Source organism: Mastigoproctus giganteus, chromosome 12 (genome assembly GCF_048544385.1).
Source record: "Mastigoproctus giganteus isolate SK-2022 chromosome 12, ASM4854438v1, whole genome shotgun sequence".
Lineage (NCBI taxonomy): Eukaryota > Metazoa > Arthropoda > Arachnida > Uropygi > Thelyphonidae > Mastigoproctus > Mastigoproctus giganteus.
The window spans coordinates 80,980,852-81,000,320 of record NC_143586.1 but is presented as its reverse complement, the minus strand read 5'-3'; the positions used below and the strand labels follow the sequence as shown (position 1 = coordinate 81,000,320).

The 19,469-nt window shown below is 39.0% G+C and overlaps 1 protein-coding gene across 2 annotated transcripts in view; it reads right to left on the bottom strand.

The window, feature by feature from the left end:
* Positions 1-19,469, bottom strand: part of Vps13B (vacuolar protein sorting 13B) — a 965,007-nt gene that overhangs the window by 380,197 nt on the left and 565,341 nt on the right. The gene's annotated exons all lie outside the window — the stretch shown is intronic.

Here is a 19,469-nt window from a genome sequence, read left to right as displayed (position 1 = left end):
AGATGTCCCACCTGTAGTCAATTTTTTGCCACATGCGACGTAGCATCTCTGGTGTCATTTCTGCAACTGCAGCAGTAATAAGGTTCAGAGCTCAGCAACATTTGCAGGTAAGGGTGGTATGTACACTAGATCTTTAAATTATCCCCATAAGAAAAAATTCATAGATGTAAGATCCAGGGAATGAGGTAGCCATGCTACCGGCATCCCTCGACCAATCTGCTGACCTGGGAAATGGATGTTGAGGTGCTCACGCACTTCTCCAAGGTAGTGAGGGGGTGCACTGTCTTGCTGGAAGCGAATGTGTCCTTCTTGGCCATCTTTGTCAATTTGTGGAATGAAGAACTGTTGGAACATGTACGCTCTTAAGTGTAAACATTTTTGTAACATGTTCTAGATACACTATATTGGTAATAGTCATCTCCACAAAAAAGAAGGGGCCATACACTTTTTTTTTTGCTGAGGGCACAAAACATGTTCACCTTTGGGCTGTCAAGAATGTGTTTCAGGGAGGCACATGGATTTTTGGTGCCCAAATCCTGCAGTTGTGGATGTTCACCTTACCAGTGACATGAAATGTGCTCTCATCACTGAAAATTAAGGAATCCAGAAATTCCTCATTGTTTTCTCTCTGATGAAACAGTTGCATACAGAATTCCTTAAGAACTAGCTTATCTGCATTCGTAAGGTGTTGCACGATGGATAATTTGTACACCTTTAAGTGTAAAAATTTTCGCAACACTTGTCACATAGTCACATGTGGAATACCACTTTCCCGAGACGCACGTTGCGTTGGCTTTTGTGAACTTCAAATGAAGCTATACCTAACAATTTCCACAACATCGTCAGGAACACGTGGCCGGCCAGCTGACTTGGCATGGCACACAGAACATCCAATCTCAACAAAATTCTTGTGCCGTGTGTACATTGTAGGCCTACTGCGAGGTTCCTTGCGATATTGAAGATGAAACTTCCTTTGAACTTGCATAGCGAACTTTGCTCCTTTGAACCAGAACACACAATGAGCCCACTCTGCACCTGTGAAAATCACCTTCTTGATTTCAACTGCCCGGGAGCACTCACGGTGGTAGTATTGGGTACTATAGTCAACGTGCATTACACTTGAAGTGTATTGCTACATTCTGACATTTCAAAATATTATGTACGTCCTCTAAATAAATTTATATACTCCTTCAAAGTTGTAAAGCTGTTTTTGAAACACCCTGTATAGTATTTATAACTTATAATGCAGGATAACACATTTATTAATGATTGACACTTGCACTGCATTGAAAATAAATTTTTAAAAATAAAACTGGATAAGTAAAAACTACACACAAACAACTTAATTCTCAATGTTCCAAATGGATATTATTATCAGCCATAATCTGCAGAATACTAAATTTATATTAAAAGCAGAAGGAAATAAACATATGTAACATAAAACAATAAAGAAATAATACTCTGAACAATACTGTTAAAATTATTATATCTTGTATGCACTGAACAATGCTGGTATGCAATGCAGAGCAATTATGAATCATTGACAAAAAGATGTTTTCTTTAAACTCTATAACATTTTATTTTCACAAGGATTTTTTTATTTTTATTGATAGCAAAACACTACAATTCACCAATAACAGTGTATCTAAGAGAGGATCGTTACACAGAACTCAAACTATTTTAAAAACTAAATTCAACAGTAAGATAAATTATTAAAAGACCTTCCAAACAGTAAAATTACTATATATACATGTTTACATACTAGAAAAAGGAGGAGGAGGGAAAAATCATAGGTATGATGAGTTCTATTCACTTTGTAGTCGAATAGAGGCACACAACTGTGAATGAAGTTTCATTAGAAATTGAAAGTTTTAAAAAAAGTTACTGAGAGAGTCATTCCTAATCTAGTGATTTTGTTTAGTGGATTGAAGTTCGTAATACCTGTGTTGGCAGAGTCAAGGCAAAACAATGTGAGATTTGGACTTGTTTAGGAGGAGCAGGGAAGCTCATTTCGCTTGGGATGTAAATTGCTTTGTAGATTCCAGTCAAAACATTATGACCACCCCTGAGTTTCAGCAATTGGCCATTCCTCCCTACTTGGTGGCACATGTGTCACAGTGATAACCAGTAAATGGGATACTGCAGGTTCATATGAAGTACTTGATTGAAGGCAAGGGACATGATCTGACACTTTGAAAATGGGGAGCTTGTTGGGTACCAATTGATGGTTGGCAGTATTAAGGAAACTGTGAGCCTTGTAGGCTGTTTGCAAAGTGCTATAGTTAAGGTGTTCCAAGAATGGATGGAGAGTGGACAGAGCAGTCGCTAGGCCAATGGCAGGCATCCACACCTCATCGATGGGCATGGTGAACATAGGCTGTTCTGCCTTGTTGAGCTGATAGACAGAAAATAGTGGAATGGCTGAGCATGGACTTTAATCAGGGGATGACCAGTGATATTTCTAAGATCACAATCCAACAAATCCTCCTCAGTAAGGGTTCTGAAGTAGGTGTGCAGTAAAGAATTCATGCATATTGCCACCAGTCACCAACCAACAACACGTGAATGGCATCAGTGGATATCTGAATGGCATCATTGGACCACTGATGTGGTTAACAGTGGAAAAAAGTTAACTTTTCCAATGAATCATGTTTCCTGCTAAGCCACATGTATAGTAGAGAGAGTGTATTTTGAGAGGTTATGGAGAGGAATCACTCCAATCCCCTGGTCCAACAGAAACAGTCAGGTGGCTGCAGTGTTTTGGTATGGGGATGTTTTCCTGGAAATCTCTTGGAGTTATCATACCCTTAGACCACACCGAATGCTAAAAACTATCTATTCATTGTGGCTGATCAGGTACACCCCCCCGCCCCCTTTATAGTGACTGTCTCCCTGGGTGGCACAGGTGTGTTCCAGCAGTATGTGCCCTACCATGTTCAGTATTGTTCCTTGAATACAAAAGTGACTTGCAGCTGCTACCTTGGCCACAGAATTCTCTGGATGAATTGAGGCCAATTCATTTTATCATTATTTTGATAATGTCAAAGAGATAGTTTTTAACTTTGATTTTTCACAAAATGCCATTTGTATTGCAAATGCTCAGATCTCATTATCAAACGTTCATCAAAACCTAGATATTATTCACATTTATTTTTCCTGTTTAGCCAATGGTAGCAAAGATTCTTGAGGCACATGGTGCTTCATTACTCTTTAGTTGCTGTGAGCACTGTTCACAACAACCTATAATAAGAAACAAGGAAATATGGAACAAAATTGCAAGCAAAAATGGAGGTCATTTCCAGTAATCCTGGTTCCCAAAAGTCATAGCAATTATTGGTGGCAAGTATGACTCTTTCTTCTGCCATTGTTGACATAATGCTACCAATACTACTCAGTCACATCTTGTTAAACCAAGTAATCCACTTAGATCATTGTTTCTCAACATTTTTTTTTAATTATTGCCCACTAAAGGGCTTTTTTAGACAATTTTTTTTTCTAATTGCCTCTATGAAATTTTAAACAAGAAAATACTTTATATTTACTCATTTTATTCAATGGGATCCCTGAGCCTGATGCTTCTTAGCTAAAAGTTCAATGTCCAGTATGATGTTAGTAAGTTTAATTCTAATGTCTCCTCTTGAACATATATCAATTCTGTTTCTTTCCTTTGTTAATATTTTATTTACTGAACTAAAATGTAAAACTGTGCTTTGTTAATAATCTGATTTATCTTTTTTTCTCATGTGTATCTCTTTTGTAAATATGTTTTGTTAATCCCTGGCACCACTATGCCGTGACGGGACTAATTGTATGTCTATCATTGCTGCAATTAAAGATTCTATTCTATTCTATTCTATTCTATAAAACCACTTTCATCAATATAAGATGTTGGAAAACAAAGAAGTACTTTGGCCATTTCACACCACATTGTTGGATAAAGAAGATTAGTTGTTTTTGATCCCCACAATTCAGCCATCCCACCTTTTTCGAATTTATATTTGCATTTTTCGTTACATTTTAATTCAATGATTTTTTTTGAATTTCTTCGCTAGCAGACCTGACTTAGTTGAGAACCCCTGACTTAAATGAAATTAGTAAGAGTTGTAGGGCAACGTCAAGAAAAGGTTTTTTATACTGTTCCATACACAGAGGGGACGTCAAGAAAATTTTGCTCACAGACAAAACCAAACTATTCACATTAGATAACATACATCTTATCTCCTCTGCAAAACCATTTATGGCCTGTGCCAGACAAGTTATATGAGTCATGTTCAGACTGAACACTTCAAGTGAGAAGTGTAGGTTGCTATCATGAGAACGTTTTCGTCATCTCCACTTATGCCATAAAATTTTAGGAGAATCATTCAAAAATGAAGTGATTTTAACATGTGTCATTCTTTCCAACATACATGCAGATGGAGGGGGATGGAATTGGAATATCCTCAAATGATCCTTAAATTACCTCAAAGTTAGGTCTTCCTTGTTTTCTTATGCCCTCAACCCACCCCCCACACCCCAAAAAAATGAAGGTTGGACACCTTTCCTTGTTCCAGAATTGTGCACACTAGAAGTAACAGCTTACCTGTTTCTTTATTTTCCCACAATAACATTTTCTATAAACCTGCCATATGCAGAGAGTAGGTAGTTGTACAGCAGAGTGGTTATGTTTTTTGTGTGTTCCTGCTAATATGATTATTGCTTCGGATTGCTTCGGTTGCCACATCGGCAGAACTAATGTTCTGCTGACGTGTCGACACACTTACTTTAACTAAACAATTTATGGATGTATGGCTGCCATGCAGTAATGGTTGACGTTATCAGTCCAAGTTTTGGAGGGAAACTGTACATCATGACTATCATTTCCGTATTTGTATCAAGAAGTAAAGGAATTAAAGGGAGCTCAGGTAATTAATCAAGTGATTAACCAAATTTCTGCCAGTCGGTTTGAACAATTAAAAGTAGTAGTAGTTAAATTGAAGAAGTGTCTTTGAACAGGCAGACAACTATGGATTGTGACTTTAGATTAGATAATTTAGCTGGAGTAGTAGTTTTGGTCCTTGAGGTTGTCACAGACGTTCTCTCAGATATGCCAGACAAGCTGTACTTGCTACGTGGAAGTCTAAAACGCTGATGGAACTGATATTCGGATGACATTCAAGTCAAGTGGACCTAATTACATAATTTGGGCGAAGTCTGGATGGTCTGTGACAGACAAATCTTCTGCTTGCACCTTCACGATGGTGGAAGTGTTAGTAATCCTGGGTATAACCTCTGTGCTCAAGCACACTGTGGGTGACCACCCAGGTGTGAACCAACGTAAGCAGGGGGTTGAGGTGTGGCACCCACACCACCTGGAGGAATGCCACCCCTCTGTGTTACCAGGCAATACTAGATGGTAGATGACTCTCATCAACTGGTGCAATACAACCACTTTGCTTATTGGCGGCTTGAAGTGGTGGAACCCATGTTTAGTCTCCAGAGCTAAATTCCGGTCAACCATATCCCATCTTTTCCATCATGCAGTATGACTGATGACTTTTGAGGTTATGATGAACATCATGGCGAGATCCAATCTTCCTTACATTTCGAGGGTACAGCTCTAAAACGGTGTTCGCAGGCCAGCCCCTAGTTGGTACACCAGACCAAACCTATTGGTAACTCTTTAGGAGACTTCCGGATCATCTAGCGTATAATCTTGTTTCCTCTACTCTGCCAGATACTGACTGCAGGGAGTCCAAATAGTGTGTATGTGGATGGGGGGGTGGCTTTGTCGAGGCCACGTTATGTCAAGGATCTGGGTATATTCTTACCATGTGTACGCCATATCCAAAAATGTTATTACTTCATACAGCATGTCCTCCTCACTTTTCTTACTATTGAATACACCATGAATTGTCAAATTAATAGAGTAAGCTTACCTGCGAAAAGATCTAAACCTCCCAAACACTTCCTAGTTCATTTCACAAATATACGTGGTCTCAATTCTAATCTCAACAATGTCCATTTCCACTTGCAGTCTGGCCAAATCCCATGTACGTTTTCTGACAGAATCTCAGTTATCGGTTGATTCAAATACTGCTCATCTCAGTTGCCAAAATTATTCACTGTATGATTCCTTTTTCCTGAAATGTGGTACTTGTGCATATGTTCATTCCGATATTCCCTGTCAGAGACTTGGTAATTTGGAACCTCCTCTTTTCAATCTTCTCTGGCTTAAAATCTTTCTACCTCATTGTATAAAATTTATCTGTTGTCTCTGCCATTCTCCCAACTCCACTAATTACCTGGAGTTTTTTGACTTCCTCTCTTTACAACTTGACTTTCTCCAATCCAACTTTCATTACAGTGAGGTAATTTTCCTTGGTGATTTTAATGTTCACAACTCCACTGGCTTTAGTTTTCGTGTCACACCTCCCCAGCTGGTCGAGATGCTGAAGCTATTGCAATTACTAATTACCCTGCACAATTTGTTCATTTATCTACAAGAATATCAGACAATCCTATACAGACACACTTGATCTTTTTCTCACAAACAAACTTTCTAAGTACATGGTTGAAGTGAGTGGTCTTTTAGGCACCTCAGATCACAACTTGGCGATTGTCTCTTCTCGAATAGAGCATTTATCTCAAGGCTATTCCCAACCTTGTATTGTTTGGCATTACAAGAATGCAAAACAGGATGAGAGCCCAGATTTCTTTTCTTCTTTTCCTTGGTCGGATTACTGTTTAAAAACTTCTGATGTCAACATTTGCTCAGTCGTGTCAGTGAAATTATTTTTGTAGGAATGGAATCCTTTATTCCACACTCAACTTTAAAATCTTGTCCATTATCTGAACCTTAGTTTTCCAATAAATGTGCTAAGGCCGTTCAGGAGAAGAATGTTGCATATCGTAATTGGCTTGTTTCCAATTATTCAGTTTCATTTTCTGCCTTCACCAAAGCTCACAACAATTGTAAAGCAGTTATTAATCAGTCTAAACTAGATTTTGAACACACTACGAGTTGAAAATTTGTTTCTTGACCTAATGGTAGCCGAGCATTCTGGTTTCTTGCCAAAGGTATTGGCCACAACTTTTGCCCATTTTTACTCCCACCTCTATCAAAACCAGATGGTTCTGTTGTCACTTCAGCCAAGGATAAAGTTGACCTGCTAACATCCCATTTTCCTTCCAACTCATGTATTCATGATCTTGGTAAAACAACTCCCACTATTCCTAATATGCTCCATTCAATGCCCCCTGTGGTCTTCCGTCAAAAGGATGTTTGTTTTTTATTTGCTTTTCAGGAGCATTAGCAACTAAGGACATATTTCTACGGGGATATGCGGTGGTCATTCCCTGACCTTTCCACATCCTCCGTATTTGGTGGTCACGGGCTCGAACCCCAGTCTAATCAAGAAGCGTGTGCTACGTACTGCTGCTGCCCACCTGGCTCCGGAGGTGACCTTCAAAAGGATGTCAGAAGGATATTGACGAATCTTGATGCTAAGAAAGCTGCAGGTCCTGATGGTATTTCTCCACATGTTCTCAAAATCTGTGCACCTGAACTTACTCCTGTTCTTTGCCGCCTTTTTTTTCACTTTCTTATTCCAAAGATGTTTTTCCTTCTGCTTGGAAATTTGCTCATATCCAGTGAGTTCCTAAAAAGGATGACAAATACCTCCCACCCAATTATCGTCCCATTGCAATTACTGCTACTCTTTCTAAAGTAATGGAGAAATCAATTAACCACCAACTCTTAAACTACTTAGAAACCTTCCATCTGATCAATGATCGCCAGTATGGATTCCGTCAGTGTCGATCCACTGGTGATATTCTGGCTTATGTTACCCATTTATGGACAAATTCAATGGAAAAGTTTGGTGAAATACAAGCAGTTGCTCTTGACATCTCAAAGGCTTTTGATTGTGTTTGGTATCAAGGTCTTCTAAACAATCTTCCATCTTATGGTTTGCCAACTGTTTTTTGTAATTGGTTATCCAGCTTTCTCTCTGATCATTCACTGAGGGTGATGGTAGATGGCTCTCTGTCTTCTAACTTTTCCACCAATGCTGGTGTCTCCCAAGGTTCATTACTTTCCCCCACTCTTTTCCTCTTGAATATTAATGACTTTCTTCCATTGACTGGAAATCCTATCCACAGTTTTGCTGATGATAGCACATTGCATTCCACTTTCCAATTTGAGAAAACTTGCCCTGTTCAGTCAGCTTCAACTTCTCAAATATCTGCTACCAATTCCTCAAATGCTGATCTCCAAGTAATTCTCCTGTGGGGCAAAGACAACTTAGTTGATTTTAACCCTTCTGAAACTCAGTCTCGTCTTATATCTTGCAAAAAGGGTTCTTCTGCTCCTATGCTTATCTTTGGTGACACTCCGATTTCTAGGTAAAATGATATATCTCTTTTGGGGATTACCCTGACTTCTAATCACTCTTGGCACAAGCACATTACAAATATTGCTTCCTCTGCATCTAAAAAACTTGGATTTCTCTTTCGCTTTCAGCATTACTTTTCTTCCAAACAGATGTTCACTCTGTACAAATCGCAAATCTGCTCTACCATGGAATATTGTTTCCACATCTGGGGCGGTGCCCCCAAAACCTCTCTCAGGCTTCTAGATTCCATTCAGAAGAGGGCAGTTAGGGTACTGTTTCTGCTGCATGCCTCTTCTACAGATACTTCCCTGGGCACTGTTCTTCCGAATTGACGTCTATAATTCCCGCTCTCTCTCTTTCAAAACAGTCTGAACACATGCCGCCACCACCAGCCAACACCAATTTACTGTCCAACTTCAAACTCACAGAACATACTTTTCAACTTCCTCGTTTATTCATTCAACTGCCATTTTCTGTCAACAAATGTCAATGTCTAATGTCAACAAATATCTTCTTTCGTCTTCTCACCCTCCAATCCAAGCACGGTACTAAGTACTATAGGTTGTAATACCTCTCGTGTTTGGGGTTTTCATAAAAAAAAAAAAATAGTTTCTGTATAATATTAATAATTAATTGAATGTTTGTTTGAATTAACTGAGCTTTGAAAATTCTGGAATTTGCAAGTGAATTTAGGAGTAGATTACATTTTAAAATTTTGTCAGTTATTGTCGGAATAATTAATCACGTGATTTGTTTGTAGTTTTAACATTTACTGATTGAATATTAAAATTTTTTTTTTTTTTTATAAAGTAAATTAGATTGTATTTTATTGTTTGATTGGCTCAATTTGGTTTTCAGTTGTGTGATTTGGTTCTGTTTAAAGAATTATTTATTATTGTAAAGACTGCAAATTTCTATACAGGGAATTTAAAGACCCTAGCAGGTTAATAAATACATAAGGAAGGATAGTGACATAGAAAGGCACAAAAAGGGGTAAGGCATAAAAAAGGGAACAACTGCAGGAGGATGAAAACTCTGCTGGCTCCAGTGATGGGTTAGTGAGGATATCCCCACATACATTAAAGGCTCTGAGCATACAGGAAGAGTGGCTTAGTGAAAATGAGGAGCAAATATGTGAAGAAGAAAATTTAGAAGATAATCAAGTGCCAGGATATTAGCATTTGCATTAGTTGAGGCATACGATGCAAGAAAGCAAGCTTATGCAGCATCAGCCAGAAAAACCCCTCCCATTTTAGTTCAGCCTTAAATTTATTTAAGTTATCAACTTCTACAACAAGAGATGGAAGTCTGTTCCAGCAATCAACTACCTGCTGGCTAATGGAAAATTTCTGCACATCTATTCTACAATTGTCATTCCTCAATTTGAATCTATGCCCCCTCAAGTTCATAAGTTGAGCAAGAGAAGGATCCCATCAGCATTGAGCTAGCACAACCCGTTCCAGGCCTTATATGCCTTAATCAGATCAACTCACAGGTGCCTAGTCTCCAGGTACGGCAATTTGCAGAACTTAAGCTGTTCTTGGTAAGAGCACCCCCTTCGTTCTCCTCAGCAATATTTTGTCCTTCTCTGTACTCATTCTAGCAATTCTACATCCTTCCTAAAATGAGGCTCCAGACATGTACACAGTACTCAAGGTGTGGCCTGACTATTTTCTTGTACAATGGGATAATCACCCCCCTTGTCCCTGCTAGCAAAATTCCTATATATCATTGACAAAACTCCATGACTTGCTCTGGCATCCTGTCTGCATTGCTCAGAAAACTTTATATCTGACTGCACAATTACCCTCAGATCTTTTTCATTCTCCACTTCCCTGTAGTAAACCATTTGAATCAAAGTACCCATATGCAGTACTTTGCATTTGTCAATGTTAAACTTCAGTTGCCACTTCTCAACCCATTTGCCCAACTTATCTAGATCCTGTTGCAGTAGCATACTATCTTTAATGACGTTAACAACCCTGCCAACCTTTGTATCTTCTGCAAACCTGGACATTAAAGCCTGATATATCTTCATCAATATTATTGACGAATACACAAAACAACAATGGGCCCAACACCGAACCCTGGGAAACTCCACTAATAACATTAGTCCACAGAAAGCAGTGTCCATTGATTACCACTTTTTGTCATCTCTCACCCAACCATTCCTTTATCCATTGTAGCAGCTTGCCCTTAATGCCATACCGCTCCAATTTGTACAGCAGTCTTCCATGTGCAACGGTATCAAAAGCTTTCCTGAAATCCAAGTATATGATATCAAAATTATTTTTTGCATTGAGTTCCTTTCTGACCACATTAAAGTATCCAATCACATTGGTCAGACAAGACCTCCCTTTAACAAACCCATGCTGTGTCTTAGCTATTACTGCGGTCTTGTCTAGATGATCCTGCAATGCTTCTTTAACCAGTGACTCCATTATTTTCCCCTAAACAAGTCTATCGTTAATTGTGTCACCTTTTGAGCCCTCCCCTCTGAATTGGGGATACATTTCAACACCTCTAATTGGAGCTCACCTGAGTCCAAGGAAGCTCTCATAGCTAAGGGTTGGCTTATTTCCTTTGCTGCCTCCTTTAATATAACTGGATAGATCCCATTCACCCTAGGTGCCTTTCTTATGTAATCTTCAACAGTTTCTGCTCAACTTTGTTCTCAGTTATTACAAAATCATTTAGCTCCCTGTTAGAGTTTGATAAACTTCTGGCATTCCCCTCCTTGAATAACTCCTCATGTGTGAATGTAGATGCAAAATATTCATTCAGTTTATCAGCTACCAGAGCAGGATCATCAATTGTCAAACCATCAATGTTAAGTGGACCAATTTGATTCATTCCTTTCTTTCTAAAGTTTACATAAGTAAAGAACTCTTTACTGTTTTTCTTTGCATCCTTTGCCAAAGATTTCTTGTAATCTGCCTTCGCCTGCCTAACCTCCTTTGTGACTTGATTACAGACTATCTTATATCTGCTATAGCGATATAAGATATATGTTAGGGATATAAGAAATAAACTGAGAAAGGTTTTCTTTCATGATGCTAATAAAGTCACTTGTGCCACAATGAATGTTATATTAGAAATGTGGGATGTGCTAGAGGCAAAAGCAATGAAAATATATATCGAAAATCAAGTTTTAAAAGCTAGAATATGAGATTGCCAAAGTACAGCAGAAATAGAATTGAAGGAAACTTATGCAGCAATAGCAACAAAGAATACAAAAGATGATCAAGGTGAAGAAAAACAGGTTTACATAGTATTGGTGAAATAAGGTTCTAACAACATTAAATCAAGTGAAGCACGACAGGAGTTAGTATAAAAAGTTAGGCCTGTATTAAAAAAACTAAAAGTTAAAAGGTTAGGAAAATAAGAGATAATGGAGTGGCTATTGAAACTAAAAGAGGTAGAACTGAAGTGCCAAGAGGCTTGGGGAATAAAGTGATAATATATGGAGTGCAAACCAGATGGAACAGATTTGTGAGAGGAATTTAGATGGGTTTATGGTGGATGACATTAAAGAACTAATTGTGTGAACAGTAAATAAATAACAGGGAAAAGTATTAAGAATTGGATAATAGAAGTTTCCTCAAAGATTAACAAGCTTCTTGTACAAAAAGAGTGCATATATGTTAATTGGTCTTCGTACAGAATATGGGATATTGTTGCCCAAGTTGTGCCAGGTTGTTTTTGTTATTTGGTTTTTAGGAGCATTAGCAACTATTATTATTATTATTATTATTATTATTATTAGCCATATGGTACAAGGAAGCCTAAGGCTTATGCTGCACCAGCCAAAAAAAAAAAAAAAAATTCCCGAGTTACCCCCTGTGTGTGAGAGAGAGAGAGAGAGAGAGAGAGAGAGAGAGAGAGAGAGAGAGAGAGAGAGAGAGAATATTTTTTGGCTGGTGCAGCACAAGCCTCAGGCCTCCCTGCACCATATGGCTAATAATAATAATATGAGGCCCTTCTCTCTTACAGTTCAAAAAAAGGATAAGAAAAAATATATACATACTAAGGCCATATTGCTCTGGGAATATGCGGTGGTCATTCCCTGACCTTTCCACATCCTCCGAATTTGGTGGTGACGGGCTCAAACCCCAGTCTAATCAAGAAACGTGTGCTACGCACTGCTGCTCCTTCCCACCTGGCTACGGAGGAGCCCAGTCGTGCCAGGAAGGGACATGTATTTAAAGATTGTGATAAAAAGAATGAGTGTATGTATTAACTGCAAAAATAAGGGCAAAGTAGCGGAACCACTCTGTTAAAGATAGAATGTGTCTGAATATATAAAGCAGCTAGGAATTATGCAGAAAAAATTGAAATATGGACAAATATGGGTTGATGAATGGAAAGGTGGAAAGAGTGGTGAAAATCCAAAATTGTTCTGCTACTGAGTGAGTGATGAACTCAAGTTCCACTCATATCTAAAAAATTCAAATCCCCATGATAAGAGACATTCTGAATTTGCTGGCCCACTCTATTTGTCTGTATTGATGTTAGTCATGCTGATCACAGTAATCTGGCCCATAACATATTCCTACTGTTAGTTTTTTTTGTTTTCCCAATGCTTAATATCAAACACTGTCTACTCATGTCTATTTGGTGAAGTGTTTTACAATCAGTGTGCATCTTTACCAAAAGCTTTAGCCCTCCCTCTCTGTGGAAATTCTGCACCCCTTATATCAGAGCGATACAAATTTCGATTATTTTTATATCAGCATTTGATAACATGTGCAGCTGTTTGTTCTCTTGGTAGAGAACAAAAAGGTGCATATATATCATCATCGTCCTCTCAGGCAGCAGGCCTAGTGGTCCGTTATGGTCTGTTGGTTGGCCTTTCTGGCATTCTTCTTCCTCTAGGGATGTATCAGAGAAACTGATGAGGTATCCTGGTTTTAACCATTCTTTTTACATGTTGTAGCCATTTCTGTCTGTACCTTTGGATGTATTCAGTTATGGATATCATTTCTAGTCTGTCCAGTATGTCCTTGTTTTTTATTCCTGCAGTTTTTCTCATAAATTTCATTTCAGCTGAGTGATTCGGCATCCATCTTGTTTTTTGATGGTACAGGCTTCACTTCCGTATATGAGTATTGGTCTGGCTAGCATCTTGTAACTTTTATTCTGGTATGTCTCTGCACTTTGTTGAATTAAAAACTTCAGCTCCACATCATTCTTGAAATGAGGCCTCCAGGCCTGTATACAGTACTCTAGGTGTGGCCTCACCATTGCCTTATACAAGGGAATAATCACCTCCTTATCCCTGCTAGAAAAATTCCTATATATCATTGGCAATTCACCATGAGCTACTCTTGCAGCCCGTCTGCACTGCTCAGAGAACTTCATATCTGCCTGCACAACCACCTCCAGGTCCCTTTCATTCTCTACCACTGTCAGTGTAGTACCACAGAGTTGATACGTTGCTCTGGGGTTGCTGTTTCCCATATGTAGTACTTTACATTTGTCAATGTTAAACTTCATTTGCCACCTCTCAGCCCATCTGCTCAACCATTCCAGATATTGTTGCAGCAGCATAGTGTCGTAGTGTCCTTGACAACCCTGCCAACCTTCGTATCGTCTGCAAACTTGGACATTAAGCTTGATATACCATCATCAATATCATTTATAAATAAAGAAAACAATAATGGACCCAACACTGAACCCTGAGGGACTCCACTGATAACATTAGTCCACGATGAGCAGTGTACATTGATTACCTCTCTGCCTTCTTCCCCTCAACTACCCCTTTATCCATAGCAGCAATTTGCCTTCAATGCCACACTGCTCCAATTTGTGAAGCAGTCTTCCATGTGCAACAGTATCAAAAGCCTTTCTAAGATCCAAGTATATAATATCAAAGTTATTCTCTGCATCCAGTTCTTTTGTGACTGCATCATGGTATCCAATCAAATTGGTCAGGCAAGACTTCCCCTTAACAAAATACATGCTGTGTCCGAGCTATAACTGAAGTCTTGCCTAGATGATCCTGCAGTCCTTCTTTACCCAGTGCCTCCATTAATTTTCCGGGAACAGAAATTAAACTCACAGGTCTATAATTACTTGTGTCAGCCTTTGATCCTCCTTTGGGAATTGGGGTCACATTTGCACATCTCCAGTCCATGGGTACCTCCCCTGAGTCCAAGGAAGCTCTCATAATTATGGCTAAGGGTTTGCTTACTTCCTTTGCTGCCTCCTTTAATATAACTGGATAGATCGCATCCACCCCGGGTGCCTTTCTTGTGTTTATCTTCAACAGTTTCTCCTCCACTTTACTCCCAGTTATTTCAAGATTCTGTAGCTGACTGCTAGAGTTGAATACACCTCTGGCATTCCCCTTGCTGAATAACTCCTCATGTGTGAATGTCGATGCAAAATATTCATTTAGTTTGTTAGCTTCCTGAGCAGGATCATCAACAGTTGACCCATCGATATCAAGTGGACCAATCTGTTTCATCCCCTTCCTTCTAGAGTTTACATAAATAAAGAACTCTTTGCTGTTTTTCTTTGCATCCCTTACCAAAGATTTCTCGTAATTTGCCTTTGCCTGCCTAACCTCCTTTGTAACTTGGTTACAGATCAACTTGTATCTATCATAGGCTTCTGTGTCACGTGTTAATTTGTATGTATCCCATGCATTTTTCTTCTCTGCCATATGTCTCATTAGTTCATCTGACATCCATTTAGGCCTAAACGTTGAACAATATTTCTTAGTTGGTGTGTAAAGCCTAGTAGCTTCCAAGATAAGTTCTTTGGATGCGTCCCATTTTGAATTTGCTGTTGGTAACATCATCAGTTGGTCCCACTATAGAATTTAAATACTGCCTCAGTCCATCGTAGTCGCCTTTACGAAAGTAATAACCCTTCCCTTTACCACTAATGGTAGTTACCTCTTTGAGTAAATCCCACTTCAGCACACTGTGATCACTGCCACCTAGTGGTTCATTTATCTGCAGATTCTTAATGCATGAAGAATCACTACTGATAATCAAATCAAGAGTATTACTCCCTCAAGTTCCCTCCCGAACATGCTGATGTAGAAAATAATCATCCAATAAATCCACAAAAGCCTCGCTAGTGTGTGAGTGACCAGCCCCCAAATTCCAGTCAATATCTGGGAAATTAAAATCCCCCATTATAAGACTCTCTGATTTACTGGCCCACTCTATTTCTCTGTACAGTTTCTTATTATACTCATCAGAGTCATTAGGCCTATAGCACACTCCTACTCTCAATTTTGATCTCCCAATGCTTATGTCACACCAAACTGATTCGACACTGCACTGTCCAGCGATGTCGACTGGCTTCACTTCCTTGGATTTTATGTATTTCTTAACTAATAGCATAACCTCTTCTCCGTTCCTATCCTGTCTTGCACCCTTTCTGTAGACATTGTACTCCCCATATTCCAGTTCTGCATTCCTTATATCTGTGTGACACCACGTCTCTGAAATCCCAACAATATCTGCCTTTGATGTTGTGAGCAATACCTCAAATTCATCAAATTTATTTACTAAACTCCTAGCATTGGTGTACACGCAAGTATACATGCACCTGTTCTCTTTCTTAGCTACCCTAACACAACCCATGTGTTTACTTGTACCCCAATGATCCCCAGCAGTCTCTGAAATATCCTGCATCTTATTTTCCAGGCTGCTGCTCATTCCAATAGAAGCAGTGCAAGAATCACTTTCACCTCTGCCAGTGGCTACTGTTAATCTATTAGTCCTTGTATCCCCCCAATCTAGCAATTTTCCGACCCACCTAACACTGCCTCGATAGCATGAGCAAACATTCTTGCACCCTTTCTATTTAAGTGTATCCCATCCCTGTAGAAGCAGTCTCTCCTGTTAACAAGTACAGACCAGGCTGAAAAAAATTGTACCCCTTGAGCCTTGCACAATCTTTCCAGGGCCGAATTGATATAGTGCTTGGGCTGGAGGTTGAGAAGACGAAAGAAGATATTTGTTGACATTGGACTTGAACTTCTGTAGACTGTAATTTTCAGGAAATACGTATGAAGGAAGGTTGTTCCAGAAAACGGCAGTTGAATGAATAAACGAGGAAGATGAAAAGTTGGTTCTGTGAGTTTGCAGTTGGACAGTAAATGGATGTTGGCTGGTGGCGGCACGAGTTCGGACTGTTTTGAAAGAGAGAGTGGGAATTATAGAAGCAAATTCAGAAGAACAGTGCCCATGGAAGTATCTGTAGAAGAGGCATGCAGCAGAAACAATACGTCTATGAGACAGCGAGTGGAGGACTTTGTTAAAGATGAATCATTAATTAACCTAACTGCCCTCTTCTGAATAGAATCGAGAATCCTGAGAGAGGTTTTGGGGGCACCACCCCAGACGTGGGAACAATATTCCGTGGCAGGTTGGATTTGCAATTTATACAGAGTGAGCAGCTGTTTGGAAAAAAAGTAACGCGAGAGCGAAAGAGAAAACCAAGTTTTTTAGATGCAGAGGAAGCAATATTTGTAATGTGCTTGTGCCAAGAGAGATTAGAAGTCACGGTAATCCCCAAAAGAGATATATCATTTTGCCTAGAAATCGGAGTGTCACTAAAAATAAGCATAGGAGCAGAAGAATCCTTTTTGCGAGATATAAGACAAGACTGAGTTTTAGAAGGGTTGAAATCAACTAAGTTGTCTTTGCCCCACTGGAGAATTACCTGAAGATTGGCATTTAAGGAATTGGTAGCAGATTTTCGAGAAGTTGAAGCTGATTGAGAAGGACAAGGTTTCTCAAAATGGAAAGTGGAATGCAATGTGCTATCATCGGCAAAACTATGGATAGGATTTCCAGTCAATGGAAGAAGGTCATTAATATACAAGAGGAAAAGAGTGGGGGAAAGAACTGAACCTTGGGGGACACCGCCATTAGTGGAGAAGTTAGAAGACAGAGAGCCATCTACCATCACCCTCAGTGAGCAACCAGAGAGAAAACTGGATAACCAATTACTAAAAACAGTTGGCAAACTATAAGATGGAAGCTTGTTTAGAAGACCTTTATGCCAAATACGATCGAAAGCCTTTGAGATGTCAAGAGCAACTACTTGTGTTTCACCAAACCTTAGGAACTGGCTGGATATGAGCAAATTTCCAAGCAGAAGGAAAAACACTTTTGGAATAAGAAAGTGAAAAAAGGCGGCAAAGAATAGGAGTAAGTTCAGGAGCACAGGTTTTGAGAACAAGTCGAGAAATACCATCAGGACCTGGAGCTTTCTTAGCATCAAGATTCGTCAAAATCCTTCTGACATCCTTTTGACGGAAGACCACAGGGGGCATTGAATGGAGCGTGTTGGGAATGGTGGGAATTGTTTTACCAAGATCATTAATACATGAGTTGGAAGAAAAATGGGATGCTAGCAGGTCAGCTTTATCCTTGGCTGAAGTGACAACAGAACCATCTGGTTTGGACAGAGGTGGGAGCAGAGATGGGCAAAAGTTGCGGCCAATAGCTTTGGCAAGAGACCAGAATGCTCGGCTACCATTAGGGCAAGAAGCAAGTTTTCTACTTTTTGCCTGTTCAAACTCTAGTTTTGATTGATTAATAACTGCTTTACAATTGTTGCGAGCTTTGGTGTATGCAGAAAATGAAATTGGAGAATTAGAAACAAGCCAATTATGATATGCAACATTCTTCTCTTGAACAGCCTTAGCACATTTATTGGAAAACCTAGGTTTAGATAAAGGACGAGATTTTAAAGTGGAGTTTGGGATAAAGGATTCCATTCCTGCAAGAATAATTTCACTGACACGATATGAGCAAACGTTGACATCAGAAGTTTTGAAACAGTAATCCGACCAAGGAAAAGAAGTCTCGCAGGTCATCCCATTTTGCATTCTTGTAATGCCAAACAACACGAGGTTGGGAATAGCCATGAGATAAAGGTTCAATTGGAGAAGAGACAATCACCAAGTTGTGATCTGAAGTGCCTAAAGGACCTCTCACTTCGACCACATACTTAGAATTGTTGTTTGTGAGAAAAAGATCAAGCGTATTGGCTGTATGATTAGGATTGTCCGGTATTCTTGTAGGTAAATGAACAATCTGTGCAAGGCCATTAGTAATGGCACTTGATTGACTATTCTATGTGCTCTGTTATAGTGTTGAATTTTGTTACTAATATTGATTTCTTTTTTCATAAGTCAGGCTGTAGCCAAGGAATTCAATTTGCCTGTTCAAGAATTGTATTACCAACAAGAATTTTACTTCAGACAGGAACCTTTCCTTGAAAAGCCACGAAGTTTGTTTTTGCAGTTCATATTTCCATGTTAAATTTTTTTGCAGTAAGATTTAGATGGGTATTGAGTATTGTAACTCATCTTCATTATTGGCCATTAGTATATAGTACCATTTTGTAATGTAATACTTCCGTGGATTGTTAGCCTCCAGTGTCGGACAATGGCATCGATGTATATTTTTTTTTTTTTTTTTTATGTGAATGTGAATATTTTATGTGAATATGTTGAAAAGAAGTGGAGATAGGGGCGACCTTGTTGGAAGCCACAATTTATTGGTTTCCAATTCGATATTTCTGTTCCCGATTTAATTGTGATTGAGTTCCGTCTATATATATTACAGATTATAACTATTTTTTTAATGGGAGTTTCATCATCAGCTAGTAATTCTAAATTGCATGTTCCACAAGGACCCCTTTCTCTCCACTTTCCAGGTTGCATTGCTTCTATTGGTCCCAATAGAAGCAATGCAAAAAATCAATTCTCTCTCTACTATCTGATAGAGGTTTACTCATCTATCTACCCCCCCCACCATGACAAACTATCAGTTTACCAAACCACCTAACTGTGCCTCAATAATATCAGCAAATATTCTTGCATCCCTTCTATTCAAGATAAGCACCTTGTCTCAACTGACAAGGAAATTTTCAATACTCTCCTATCAGACCTGGGTAACATTTCAGACATTTTCAAATTCAGCCTTAACACACAGCCTCTCAAAAGCACCTCATAACTATGAAATAAAGCTTCAGATTGCATATTTCAAGAAGGCAAAATACCTTTTGATTTCAAGAAGGCAAAATACCTTTTGATTTCAAGAAGGCAAAATACCTTTT